The sequence below is a fragment of the Helicoverpa zea genome, chromosome 25 (assembly GCF_022581195.2).
Source record: "Helicoverpa zea isolate HzStark_Cry1AcR chromosome 25, ilHelZeax1.1, whole genome shotgun sequence".
Taxonomy (NCBI): domain Eukaryota; kingdom Metazoa; phylum Arthropoda; class Insecta; order Lepidoptera; family Noctuidae; genus Helicoverpa; species Helicoverpa zea.
The window spans coordinates 7,558,657-7,574,350 of NC_061476.1; the positions used below are offsets into that span (position 1 = coordinate 7,558,657).

At 34.7% G+C, this 15,694-nt stretch overlaps 1 protein-coding gene across 7 annotated transcripts in view; it reads left to right on the forward strand.

Annotated features, from left to right (window-relative positions):
• Positions 1-15,694, forward strand: part of LOC124642805 (trehalase-like) — a 71,381-nt gene that overhangs the window by 13,361 nt on the left and 42,326 nt on the right. For 5 of the 7 annotated variants that reach the window (XM_047181462.1, XM_047181465.1, XM_047181468.1 and 2 more), the window contains exon 1: positions 7,975-8,124. The exons of 1 other annotated variant lie outside the window; for it this stretch is intronic. The gene's annotated coding sequence lies outside the window, so the exon portion shown is untranslated. Of the gene's footprint in view, positions 1-84; positions 235-7,974; positions 8,125-15,694 lie in introns of those variants that run through there. One more of the 7 variants, XM_047181464.1, reaches the window with a different exon arrangement.

Genomic DNA, 15,694 nt, shown 5'->3' on the forward strand with positions numbered 1-15,694 from the left:
TGTTACCAATGTTCAACATACAGTCTGTTTTGTTTCATTATCATTATTAGTATTTATGAGAAGTGGAATATTTTTTCTACCATCCTTGAAGTGGTTTTCCGATTAAATAGAGTTAGTGTAATAGCGTGGAAATCTCATTTCAGTACTGGATTTAAATAGTTCCATTTTATGTTGAGTGCGTTCTTCGATTTGAAACACTGATTGCCTGTTGTATGAACGCGGGTGATTGTAGAGGTCAGTAAATAATATTCTTATAGTTACTTATAGGATCCACAACATTCATCCTCCGAGCCTTTTTCCCAAACTATGTTGGGGTTGGCTTCCAGTCTAACCGGATTCAGCTGAGTACCAGTGCTTTAGGATCCACAACAATATGTACATAAATGTAGGTTGTGTAGAAGGTACCAAATTAGAGTAACTTTTCCATTTTGTTAATCCATAACAATTTTGTGTTTCGTGGTGTAATGTCATCAATTTCTTCACAATTTTTTCATCCATTCCGGCCAAATCAACTTTCACACAATCCATCCATGAATTTTTGGTAGTCTCATTTATTCTCATGAATCTCAAGACGCTGAAATAAAGTTAAAATGATGCAGTATCTGTTACAGATTAGAATAAATATTAGCTTTACTGCACCACGCAACACTCAATTGCGACACAAGTGTTCCATTAATTACAAGTGCTAATGTAACTGTTTGATTTGAGCTTACTCGTCACTTGATTGTCAATGTAAATAATATTATTAATTACTTAACTATGCCTCTTATTGTTACTGCATATAAAGATCAGCATCATCATAATCAGTTAGCTAGTTTGTTCACAGGTATTTTGGGGTCGGTTTCCAAATTGACAACCTAACCTGGTTTTGTATAGAGATGCGACTGCCTATCTGACTTCCTCAGTCTAGTCATCTGGGCAATTCGATGCCTATCTGGCTTCCTGGGCAATACGATGTCCCTTGATTAGACTGGTTTAGACTCTGTGTTCCGAGGGTACTAAGTTCTTCATGTACCTAGATAAAAAACTTTGCTCTACCTTATTTCCTTGTTGACTCTTCTGATTGTTATTTCCTTTTGATAAATTGATTTGAGTCTCACGTTTCACCTACTTGTGTTGTGTTCGGTAATTCACTTCAATATTTAGCGGATCTTTCATGACAGCACAAATTTTGCTTGTTGTGAACAGCAAATGTTTTGATTTCAACAACAACAACAAAAGTGTTTGAATTTATTTACTTTACACTAGTAGTTTTTTCTTTATTTTAAAATTTTCCTTTCGTTTACCTATATCATATTCATTCAAAAGAGTTGTTGGCACTTATCGTTACAGTACTGGGATTCTATAAAACTCGATCAACAACTCGCATTTCACTTCGATTCGTAATGTCATTTCATACTTTAGGGGAGGTAGGGGAGGGATGGGCACTTTTTCACAATTTATTGCATAAAAAATCAGATTTTACAGATCATTATCAACTTTTATTGCCATTTCTTATATTCGGCTAGATATAATGAAAGAGCTTTCCTAAAAATTACAATCAGTTTCTCTCAACTGAGTTGCGAGCAGTTGAATGACGCTTATTGTAATAAGCTTCAGGGGAATTCTCTTCAGCGCCACTAATTGGCGTCATGAGGTAGGCACGCTGAGCATATCCTGAATCACCTGAAAAAAAAATAACTATGTAGTTTTTATACTTAGTAATTAGGCTTATATTCTGAAGCAGGGTCAGGAAAGGATCTACTTACCGAGCAAAACTACTTCTTCACCAGCATTTGTTAATGCCTCTAAATGGTCTTTGATAGCACTATAATTAAAAATGAAGCTATCGTGAGTAGCTCCTCCATATGTGGGATCCACGTGTAAAATATTTAAATCTGCATCTGTTATCTGAAAAAGAAATAAATTACAATGACTCTATTATACCTAATTATAATTGATTACAACATTGAAATCCATTTTACCAATTGCACATTTCTTGCATGGTAGCCTTTGCGGCAGTAAAACCGTTCTTCGTTCTCTGCTGGTCTCTTCATTGCCACCAGAGTGCCATCAATACAGCCTATGGTGGCTGGAAACCCAAACCTTTTGTAGAACCTGTAATTTACAATAATCACTAACATGATCAACTGTAAAAATAAAAGGGTCAGTTTAATTATAATAATATTAAAATTATATTATATCTAGGTACTAACCTTTCTTTTAAAATTTGCCTTTCTTGCTGATTTTGAGGAAACCTTATATATTTTTTTACTACGGCCGGATTGTTCAGAGCTTCCACTACTTCATTTATGCAACGAGATGCAGACGGTTGCGATAAATAAGTTCTGATGCCCTCTTTAATAACCTTCTGGTAACTGCCACTAGCCAAGAATGATAAAGTACATAGTATCTGTGAAACAATAAATCAATAAAAAATGTAATACCTACTTTATCTGGATTTAGTGAAAACAAAATTGAGACCAATTTGGTTATTTTCATGCTTAAGAGAATACCAATATTATAACTGAAGTACAGAGGCTTTTGAAAACATATCAGCTGGCGGGGAAACCACATAAAGGGAATACTCCTTATTAAGAACTAAGTGTTTTTCTTATTATTGTGTGCTTGATTACAATTTTTCAACTATAAACTGTGTCAATACTTACTTTTACACGAGTTGTAAGTCCTTTGCCTCGACGTTTTGTGGGCTTTATCAGGGGCAGTAAATCAGACTCCAGTTGGTCAATTAGCTCCTTTGACAATCTATATATGCTCACATAGTCATCATCGCGAGTTAATAAAGGTAAACTACGAATTCTAGCAGATTGTTGACGCTTTTCTAAATTATCTAAAGCATGAGCTTCTTCTAATAAAGATTTAAGCAAAAACATTCTAGCCATCGTTAAATGTAGGCACTTAATCACTTTAAAACACTTAGAACTTTATTTAAACACTATTTTAAATATAATAGTCTCTAGATCAAGTTGGCAACGGTACCTGAAACAAGATTCTATAAAGGATTTTTCGCGCAGATTTATAACCTCACAAATTTTCACTGACGAAGAAAAGCCTCCCTACCATAGAGAGCATTGGACACTTTTGACTTAGTTTATGAAAAAAAAATCGGTAAAAAAACTTTTAAGTTAAACGGTTTTATCTTATGTGCACTGAAAACTAGAAAATAAAAAATAGTTACTTACCTGTCAACCTACGTAGGTGGTCCCGGTCATATTAGACTAAAATAAAAACGTGGGGCCCATTAACTATTGCTGTAGTACTCTCTTCTAAAGGTATAATAGGTGTGGATTGCATCGACTTACTATAATTGTAACTGGAGATTTTGACAATCAATAATTAATAATAGAAAATACACATACCTTTCATTAGTTTTCTCTTTATAACGATCCGAAACCGCAACAAAATATTTAAGTACTTTTACGAGTGTTTGTTCTTGACAACTCACAGAAATGACAGATAGTCTATGGATGAACACCGTTACCAGTCGGTAACGTAAACTACCCAATTAAAAAAAAAACAAAACTATGATCAGAAATCAGAATAAAAGGACCCCTCTTTTATTCTGATTTGATCATGTCTCCCAACTGCCCATCTCTCCCCTACCTCCCCTATAGATAGACAGATTTTGACAAATCTGTCAAAATCTCGACTTTGATTTAGTTCAACTTGTCAACACGCTCGATAGTGAAGCGCTAGTGTAGTTTGACAATGTCAATCACGAAACTTTAAGGTAGAATTCCGTGGGTCGCGATTGTCGCAGCCGCGCGCGACAAAAGTCAACCTATGAAAATGTATGGCACCGCTGCCGAGGGCTGCGATAGTCGCGCGCGGACGACGAATTTCGTGAGCCGCTCGCGGCCGTACGCTTCTCAACATGGTCTAGCGCTTAATAACATCTATAGAATTTTAGTAAAACCAGAATTAAATTTTTGACAATGCCGCGAGCAGCTTACGAAATTCGTCGGCCGCGCGCGACTGTCACGGGCCTCGACAACGGTGCCATACATTTTCAAAGGTTGACTATTGTCGCGTCCACGGAATTCTACCTTTAGATCGAAGTCGAAGTGAGAGTGATGTCGAAGTGAGTTGTGATATTTTATAGAATCGACATGCAGTTCATTTACATATTATTTGCGGTAAGAATCAGCTGGATACACAATATTTTTTATTACTTGACGTTTCTAGAACACCATATAAGGAATGACGCACATTTCTTGTTTGCTCTCTATTATATGCAATAGAGGTCTTTGCTGTGAAACCATATGTAGGAGGTATTCATAAATACTCATACGCATTTTTTCTTAAAGTCTTGCATCTTCGTTTTTGGAGTCTCGGGTAAGAATATATTTCCTCATAACATAATCATAATGGCGTTGCAATTGTGTTGATTAAGACTTGTACAAATAAGATAAGACTATAAAACTGCAAAATTGTATTCGGCCACAATCTGTTATGGCTACATGAAACCTTATGACCTGAGAGGTAGAGTCTAGACATCCATCTGAGTTCCTAATTAAAGCCTCGTGACTCTACTATTAGGTGGATATTTAGAGGCTGTTTGTTATAATTGTATTTTGTCTTAAAATGTTGCTTATAATTTTGGTCTTCTGGTCCCAATCCCGTATAACAAAATTATGTAGTCTTAAAAAATCTATCAAAACCATTCCAAGAAGCTTTATTACAAGAATTCGATAATCTTCATCATTCTTTTATGTCAATTTTTGTTTTGGTTCCTCCCACCATATCTTTCTTGCATACTTTTCTATTTGAGGACTACTATTTGATATCAATGTTAATAAAATAGCTATACCCAGTATAACCACATACTTTCATCTTTTGGCATGACTCAAACGCCTTCGCCAAAATAGGCATGATGACAAATTTTTAAATTCCTTTGTATGATGTAGGTATACGTCTATTTTATATGAAAAATTATTAATTTTAAGAAAATGCGAAGTTTTTTTATCAAATAATTGCATTTTTCTCTGTCCACTTTGAATCCGGCGCGAAAACGCTTGTCAGTGTCATGTCGTCACTTGTGACGTCACGACTGAAATTACAAGACGCAAGTAAACAACGCTCGTGCAAAAATTAAGTTTTTTGTGTTATTAAATATGAATTCGAAAGGGCATTGGTGTTGTGGGCTCCCCCAGTGTAAGAACACATCCAAAACAACTCCGGATAAGTTATTTGTGTACGTTCCTCACAATAAAAAAATACGAAACAAGTGGCTTAAACTTGCAAGGCGAGATTCAAAAGCAATATTGCCCAGGGTACAACTTTATTTTTGTGAAGATCACCTTGATGTAAGTTATTACATAGTTCTCTAGATTCTAGCATAGTTTGTAATGTAAATAACTATTTCGAGGTTAGGTTTCATCTCTCATTGTTTTTTAATTAAACTAGTATACTTACATGGAAGTTTTAACATTTCTAAATTCAGCTGAACAAAAATCTTTATTTGATGCCAAAAACTTTCCCAGCATTATGATATCAATTCTAGGCAAATTAGCACTGTTTGCCTTGATAAATCCGGGCTCCATAACTCGTGTTATAAACAATTAATTAATTAAAAACAAAGATCGCAGTGGAAGTTCACAATAACGAAATGTGACGTTCGCGCGCTTTCGCGCGAGTTGTTTTGAGAAATGACGTCACGAGCTCTGATTGGTGTTCAAGATATCATGGCGGATTGCCTTATTTCGTAATTTTATTTTATAAAAATACATATTAATCACATTATTAATAAAGAAAACAATGCGCGTTTTATATTCCAAGCTTCAAGTTTAATTTAATAAATATATTATTTTAATGATTTTTGGTTACTGTCATCATGCCTATTCGATCTATGTTTTTCATTGCAATGCTTGGCATGCAATACTGAGATACTATCCGGAACATTTGAAAGCATTGAAATTATACACCCGATAGGATTATGTGATTGCCTAAAAGCATTTGCGAGTATTCTGGCCTTTGGAGCTGGTGTTTCGATCCAACAATAACAGAGGCATTATTTTTGACCTAGAATTGATTAATGAGTCCTAGCTAAGTATTAAAGTATGTCTGTAATTCCTTCTCAAGCCATTTTCATAATCCGCAATACCCCCTGGTATAATTGGAGCAAGTTGATAGACTTTCTGGCTCCTGACAATCGCGGTGACAGCCAAATATCTACAGAATAGCATATACAGCAATTACATATCACAAATAAACATACCAAGCAGAATTGTCATCAAATCAATTCCACTAGTACAACAACAGATACCAATAGAAATAGAATAATTAAAGAACTCTATAAATGGAACGTTATGTTAAAGTCTTGCAGACTTGCGCACGCGTCGCATGATCGTAAGACATTGGCTGACCAATGAGAGAGCGTTGCTGCGACACACCAACTATTGTGTTACGTCAGTAAGCAGCTAGCGTGGCGTGTTTTGAGAAATTATTTAAAAAAGGAAATAATGGTTGGAAGGAATTGTCAATTTGACTTTAACCACGAAGAGGTTGTACTGTGAGATAAGGATTATTTCAAATGATCTATTTTTAAATGGTTAGGCTTTGAAGATAGAGATGATGGGTGAAAAAGTTGTAAAGATCTAGGTGCAAGTTATAGTCTGTGTTGAAATCAAAAAGTAAAGTCCCGAATTTTTGATAAAATGATACTGTTCATCATTGTAAATGATTGTACTTCTATTTTGACCGATGTCCTTCCTGATAGCATGATGATTTTGTTTATCAGTTTACAAATATACTTCCTATCGTATAAATAAAATATGGGTGTGTCCGATGAAATCAGCATTTATAATATCTTCCGTTACTGATGTTTCTTGTGAATAATATTTTTTTGCTATACTTATTTTACTATTTAGGATTTCGTTTACCTGCATTGCCTCGAAGTAGTGATGTGATGGAAAACGTAAAGAACTAAGTTAGCTCATTTCTTGGAGCATCTAAAATAACTTGAAAATTAATAAAATCAATCATCGTTTTCAGCAAGGATCGTTACATAAAACATATGCAATAACTCTGCAGCATTTGCAGTGAAACAAATATATTTTGATGGATTTACGCCAAAATAACGTAAATAAAAAAATAAGAGGCAAAAAAGTTTTAGTTAGAGCACTCAATAAAAACTCGGAAGAACAGATGACTATTGTACTTCCTATAATAATAACAGAAAATGGCAATGAATGCTCTACTATATAACACTCACTGTGTACCGAAGAGCTCAATACACGTGGTTTCATGGTCACAGCAAAAACAATCCCTTTGCAGTCTTCTTTAATAATGAAACACGTTGATTTGGAACGAGTTTCTATTAGGACTATATCTCCCATGTTTAAATGACGAAAATCAAAGTCTTTTCTGCCATAAAATCAATTTATTTTGGTACTGAGAAGTGTTTTTTAGAGCTCCCATTGGAAAAGCTCTTGATTAGGAACGAGTAAAGAATAAGTTTCTTGATAGTTTTCATTCGCAAAATTTTCCCTCACGAAAATTCTTGCTGAAGTCTTGCATAACTTTTATGTACTAACTAGCAAACCTGGCGAACTCCGTTTTGCCACCAGATGGCTTCGTTTTATGTTACATTTTGTTTGGTGATTAAAAGATAAAGATTTTTTTTTTTTTTTTTTTTATATTTGTATAAAACTCACGGAGCCCGAGACCTTTCCAACGAATGCAAAACCGTGGAAATCTGTTCGTACGTTCTGCAGTTATAGCGTCAGGAAGGAAAACCGATTTATTTTTATATAGTAGATAGTAAAATTGCTATAGTAAATAGTAAATTGCACTAGGACAATTACTTATTATTTGCACGCAGTCTTCAAAAAACAGGCCTGTAATGCAAACGCAATCACGAATACGTCATTCAAGGTATATCTCGCCGACTGATTTGCACACACAAAAAACCTATATACACACACCTCACTTTCATCCGACTTATGTATGTGTGCAACTATGGCCGCTACACTACACAATACGAAAGAGTCATTCAGTTGATATCTGACCGCCACGAAGCGCGGACGTCTCAATTTCCAGGAATTTCAATCCTCGCGGAGTTGTCGTCTACATTATTATACAGTGGACTGTGTTGTGTTGTGATTATTCGATCAAGTTTTCTCGGTAAGTTGAACGTTCCGTTTGTACTTGTTGTATAACCGTGATCTTGATATTTCGTACTTCGTAGTACAGAAATAACCGTTTTGGCACACCACGCCGTTCTTTACCCTTGACGTGATACTGGACGAATTTGCGGTTATAATTTTTTTAATTTTGTGAAATTTAGGTTCTTTTGTAACAGCGTTGTCGCCTTCCTTTCCCAGAATTTTGATACTCGCTGTAGTATTTCACTGAAATGCCGATTTATCATTTGTTTCGCTTTTGCCGTTTAAATATTTGTCGACAGTCTCTGTCGGTGTAATTATGTTAATTGTTTTAATAAAATGGCATAGTAACGTGTCTTTAGTATTGCCTTTTACGATAACTTGTTCAGTATGTTCTGTGTTAAGAACTGAGACTTGGCGATTTTCTTGTGTTTCAAGGTTGTCAAAGTCAATGCATTCTGTGTTTTTTGTTACTGAAAGGACCTCTTTAGTGTCTTCTTTTGATCGTCCTTATGCTTTTAAAGAGTTCTCTTCCTTCTTATATTCAATGTGATGTTATACATTTTCGCTATCGGTGTTTCAATCGATGCTTATGCCGCATATTGTTAGTCTGTTACTGTTAACAGGTCATTGTGTTGCTAGAGTCAGGCGACTTTATTACATTATGTTGACAGTTAAGTGTGGTCTTGTTATGCAATTTTTTGATCCTTTGAGTCTTGCAAAGGATGACTGAAAGATTGACCTAATAATTCTATTTGATGATCAAATCTTTTTTTATGGTCGGGTTTTAGGTATAGATAATACTGAAAGAAAATCGAATTTTATAAAAAAAAATTGATAAAGAATAGAAAGTACTTTCATGTCATGTAATAGTTTGAATTCATGAAAGTCAGTTAGCATAAAGAAATCTGATAAGAGGGCATTAAGTTTGTATGAGACATTTTTAAAGCTATTTCATTTCAAAATTGAAAAAAAAAAAACAATTTATAGATGTTTTGCTTATATAAAGTCAGGCGTTTGTTCACCTACTTGATTTTAGCCATGTAACGATAATGCAACATTGTAGTATTCATTATAAATAATATCCTATTGTCCTTGTTCACAATCGTCCTTTGATTTAAAATATTTCTAAAACTGCAGTTATCATCAAATGCATTTTGACCGAGCTGTGTTTTGTTTTTTCCTCTGATAAAATCATCCATAAGTTAGTCTTTTCTCCAGACAGACAGACCTGTTGCTTCCGAATTTATTAATTAATTGCATTTTGTCTATATATTCATAACTCGTATAAGGTAAATGTATTATTGCAACACCTCTTAAAACGTACTTATTTGACCAGGTAGTTTAATAGGTTAACAGTCTTGAACTGGCAAGGTTAAATCCTGTATTTCGTTTTGCTCATTTTTGTAATACCTGTTTTACCTCCTTGTGTGCATTTTTGAGTACTTCATATCATAAATAAAAAATGAGCTAAAGCAAGAGCGAAATATTATTTTCCGATCTCTGAACGGCATAGGTATGGGCTAACCTCTATTATTTTTCATACACGATTAGACCAGGCATCAATAATATTTGCTCATTGTGACATCAACAAAATGCTGAGCATCCATGACCCTATAAATAGCAATAGCTTTATTGATGTCTAAGATATTGCAATTTATTGCAAAGTTATTTACATTAGCTCATGCATTGCCGGTCATTGATTTTGCCACATATGCACCTCGATGATTTAAGCTGCGGTAATTCAAGAAGTATATGCTGCTTTCCCACACTAAATGCAGATATTACATCAAACAGAAGAAGACTCAAAGACAAGTTAAAACCGACGACCAATTCAATTTCAAGGTCTTCAAAAATTCACAAAACATCTGCAGACACAACTACAGCATGCAAATTAATTGGCGTATCGCTAACATCATAATTTATATTCTGTTTTTTTATGTAGTCTGGACTGGTCCACGTGGACTTAAGACCAGTTTTGAAAAATCTTACAACGAAAAAAGGTGTGGCAAAAAACTGTTGCCACACCTTTTTTCGTTGTAAGATTTTTCAAAACTGGTCTTAAGTCCACGTGGAACTTGATTAAAGTCAAATCTTGGAGACGTATGGTGTGATATGATGCAATCATCAATGTAGAATTTTGTAAGCCACCACCATGTAAAGGTTGGGGCTACTGATGACTGGATTATAACGTAAGTGTGACTTTGCAAATTATAAATCTTCGTTTTCGGTAGGTTTTTGTTCAAAATCAAATCCGCGTATTGATTTGATTTCCGCATTATGTTTTAGTTAGGACAATTCTTTTAACTGTTACTGTTACAGCCTTTTTTATCGTCCCACTGCTGGGCACAGGCCTCCTCTCACACGAAGAAGGATTTGTCTAACTTCAGACAAAAATGCAAAAAATCTTACATTTAAGATCTTTATTCACCTCTGTTGTATTCGTTCCTATTTTGAGTATGTATGTCTTGGTATTAATTTATTTATCCACCAATCAATGTAGTAATAAGAGTATGAAGATCCGATATACATAGTTCTTATTTAAGTTTGTGTAAATAAAGATCCAAAAATGTCAAACGTCTCGAATCTGTGATTGAATATATCTGCTTTTGGGGATCACCTTGACATCTAAACGGCGACATTTGCAAAATTAAAAGTATTTATGTAAAGTGTATATTTTAATAGGTTTATTTAGTTAGAGGAAGGAAAACATTTGCCATAATATTATGCTGTAGACTGGTTTAATTTTGTATATATGCTTTTGGTCGTTTGAAACTGATGCAGGTGTGGTTACATTATTCTCAGCGATGTCTGTCACTCCTTTAAATAGAGGATCATCTTTGTTATGGCGTTCAACTGAGCCTGAGTTTACACATTCTTTTAATTTCTTCAGTTGATTGCACATTAAATATCCAACTCAGGTTCAGAAGTTGTAACTCTGGCTATAACCACCACTCTTAATGAGTTTTTATGTCACGAAGAGTATAAATAATTAAGTCTCCTTACGGCAATATTGGAAAAAGCCATAACTTAATCATAACTATCCACGTGCAAGTCACGTGTATAGGTCTTATATTCATTCATATCCACCTTATCGATCAGAAACTAACTTCTACGTGCAGCAAATTCAATTTAATTTTTCTATGAGCGTGTCTGGTACTGATTTCTTCCATCTTGTGATGGAAAAATTGGTCTTATCAGCTTATCTTTGATGTGGGTGGAAGGATTCGTCGGGTGATTGATTAGTGTTGCTAATAATTATGTGTCGTCTTAGACATATCTGTTAAGCTTCAGTTATGTTGTATTATGTGTTGCATAAGTGTGTGATAACCGTAAATTAATTAATATATACTGCGACGTTTTCGCGTGATGTCTAATTTAGAATCCAGATCATCATCTTCCGGCCATCATCCCTATTTTATTTGGTAAGTAGTTGAAGGTAGCGGCGCAGTATTTCTCTTCCAAAATACTCTGTCAGACCTCTTTTCACGAGCGTCTATATTGTTATCTCTTTGCTTATTTTTTTTTCCAATTTCATCTGTTACATCTAGTTGGGCGCCAAAATAATCAGAATAAATACATGTAGTGGTTAATTATATTTTATTATTTGTTTTGGGGACGTTCATCTTTGATATAATTACATATTTTGCATTCGTTTGGCCCCGCAAGATCTACTGACAGTTTTTCAAATCCGCTTTATTATATCAGCAAAGATTCTACGACCAAAAGCAGAAGCGGAGTACGCCAGCTAATCTTATCACATCTCTTGACATCAATTACTGTCCAAACAATCTCGCTGACATTGTACTCTCTAGAGATTGTTTTATACACAGCTGCTTCTGACGCGTGAATCATTTCTACCTTGGCATGGCCTAAAGGGCGTGTTTCATTCCAACAAGAATCATAATAGACCGTCTATTATACCTATTATATAATCTGTTAAAACATTCAAGTACGATTTATGTCTTTTCGTTTGTAATTCTGAGCCAAGTGTATCATGTTTTCACACTTTGAGTTCATCGTCCAATGATTATTGACGTGTTTTTGCGTCAGATCTTAAAATTGAATATCTGTCTTCATTTATCATGCTTCCTATTTCTGTTCCAAGTAAAAGTATATTTGATTTCTTAACAGATACAAATGCATTCAGTGAAACTACCAAAATGTTTACTATATTTGAACGTATTGGACGTATTATTTCTGATTAACGAACGTAACCTTCAAGCTTACTGCGTCAAGCAATCAATCTACTCCACAAACACAAAATTGATTAACAAACACAAACCTACGTAAAAAGTGTACTTTAATTATATTCGCAGTCATCAGCTGATTATAATGCACATAGGTCTACCACCTGATGTTCACGTGGTGTCCCGGTGCATTACGTAAACTGCACTGCAGTTTGTTGTGATTTTCCTGACTGCAATCAGCTTTTCAGAACGTGATTTCGCGGATCACCTATACTGACGTATGTCTAAATCATGGATCTGCGTAAATATAATTTTCTTCTTCATTAAAAGCGTGTTTTTGATTTGGAACTTGTTTGGTCCTTTGTTACGCATTAATCCGGTAATTTGGGTGAAATGGTCATTTTACTTCATACCCCATTTTATTTCTGCTGTTGCATTGAATATTAAGGAGTCTCATTTTGAAACTTATGGTCTCCAAAAAGTGGTGAACGCTCAATCCTTCTCTGCGTGAGAGGAGGCCCTGTCGTGCAGTAGGACGATACAAAGGCTGATGATGATAGTATTCTCCAAAGAGAAGATGAGCTATTTTGAAAATAACTCTCTTCCAGTGTCTTCTAAATCTGTTTAGCATGATTATATCATGTGTATCACACGTGAATGTATTTGCATCACTTCCAGCATTAGTATTATAATTAATTCGGTTATTAGTTTGCAGTGGCCGATTTCAATGCCATTTAGTATTTATTATAATAATATGGTCTTAGCTTATTGACTTGGGGATTGCAGTATAATCATGTATTCTGTATAGCTCTTCCTGGTTTTTGATATGGTTTGAAAATCTTTTAGTTTCTTTGGTCCTCATTAATTGACTGGTAATCAGAGATCGATTTTACTGTTTCACTATTATCGTTAATAGGTGAGAGAAAATCATTACAGGTATTGACTGCATTTCATTAAAACTTTCTTGAACATGTGGTGTACATAGATTTTTTACAATATTTACCAGATTTACCTACAAAAACTTACAAAGACTGTGTCAACGTGATTTATCTGAAACTGCGCTGGGTGACTAATTTAATCGGTAATCAATTATTCGCAATCAAAAGGTTAAGAGTTGTAAATGATCATTTTGATATCAAGGTCATCAAATCAATCTGACCTTGTGAACTTTGCTGGTGCGATATGAACAAATTAAGTACATAGCAGTATTTGATTTAATAACTTCGAATTGTTTTGCAAAAAATAAACCTAGCTCATATTGTGTCCTCTTAATTAACAGAAAATGGTTTGTTCTTATTTTTGGAAAGCAACCTTTTATGGCATTTTATTTAAAGAATTAAATAATTACTTTCGTGTGAGATGAGGGCTGCTGTGCCCAGGAGTAGGACGATAAAAAGGCCGTGACGAATGAAATGTATACGAATATCCAAGTCCATTTATTAATTGAAGTACCATCTTTAAAAAAAAAACACTTACAAGAAAATGCATTAACAAAACACACGCTAACAGTCAGTTGAATAGGATATTCGCACTTGATAAGTTAAAGAGTACATAGGAATAATACCTTGATCTTCACACGGCGACGGCAATTTATTTCTAGATGTGACCGGTAACAACCGTGTTGTAGTACTTAGTCAGGTGGAAAAATACGCCGTGTTATTGTCACTTCCAGAATTGGGAAGTTGGCTAGGTCGAAAATAAGAGTAAAACCCTTTAGTAGAGAATCCAAAATTATTTACACTTTCATTTATCGATGATGTGAAAAATCTATGTCATAAATTGCATTCTAACACAAATTGCATATAAAGTAAGTTAACATTTTTGACCAGTTGTCAACTACCGAATTTTTGGTCCTTTTATCTAACTTTGACGAGCTCGAAGTTTGATTAAAAATGTTGTTATAAAACTCATACATGACGAAATCTAAGAAAATAGTATTGTTGCGTAAACAGTTAATTAGTATTACATAAGCAGTACGTATCGTGTGAAGCTGTAGGAATGTTTGTTTGGTTCAAAAATTTTCCCTACGGCCTTAATTTAGCCGTGTCCCATTCCAATAAAAAATATTACAGATTAATTTTATGCAGTCTTCTTAATTTTCGACATTTTGATCAGTATTATCATCACCTCTTATAACAAGCTTACCCCTAAATACTCAAACGTTGCTTGATGTTATGTCTTCCTTAATAGTTTTTCTGTCGCTAAAATGTAAGTGTAACAGAGATGAGTTTCAAATTGAGTGTAAAGAGGAGTTTCAGTATGCCACTGTTGATCCCTCTAAATCTTTATGCTATTGTCAATTTGAGTGTAAAAACTGCAAAGGGTAGTGGATAGACAAAAGAGTCTGACCTTCATCTATTTTTGTCAAGTTACTTTATTTTTAGATCAGCTCTCAAACAGTGAGACAGCGGTGCCATCTCAAAATAATATATTGTTATGAGACAAGAAGAATTCGTTAAAGTAAATAATAGAGTCATCAATTAAACTGTTAGGCTTGGTGATAAATATTTCAGTGTTAATCTTTAAGAGAATAGAATTGATAACTTTAAAAGGTTAAATGAGACAGGGTCTGAATCTGTGGTTCTCATCAAAGTAGAACTAGCATGGTATAAATGGGTTCCTTCTCTGTATGAGAAGAAGCCTTTATCCTACGAGGGGTAAATAAAAATACTGATGATGATAATAGGAACGTTTTGCAAATTGGTTTTTACTTTCATAGATTCTATGAGAAGGACGTACATAAGATATCAATGGAGTTTTAGATACGAGCTTATGGAACCAATCAATATCAGCTTTGAATATCAATTCCAAGTATTGAAATTAAGTACTGCATTGCTATCTTCATAATACAAGTTCGGGGAAGAAGAAATGGTGGATCAATCTCCCCAATTTATCTTTCTGGCTTTTGACTACATGTAACGACTTCCAAAGATGACTACCAGGGTCCAGAATTTATTCTGTCTCTGCCTTCCCTCTAAATAACCGCGAAGATTCAAGCTTCACAACAAACCGGTGTTGCAAATTGAACTAATTTGATCTAATTTGCTTGTTATAACACCCACGTCGGTTCTCGCATGACCAATCATTCAGACGGACATATCTTTCTATATTTAGACTTAGCTATGACATAAAGGTAGGACGTATGTTCTAGGGTGATCGAGATTTTAGTCTTCATTTTCATCATCATCAGCCTATAGCAGTCCACTGCTGGACATAGGCCTCTCCAAGTGCACGCCACTGAGATCGATTTTCGGTCTTGATTTTAGTCGTTAATATTATTGTCACTAGTAGTTCCATGTGGTTCCACGCGGATCCTGACGGAACTAAGTACTTCCCGCACCTATATTGAAAGATATCTCTCTAGGGGTTAAGATTTTCAGTATAAAACTACAAAGTACA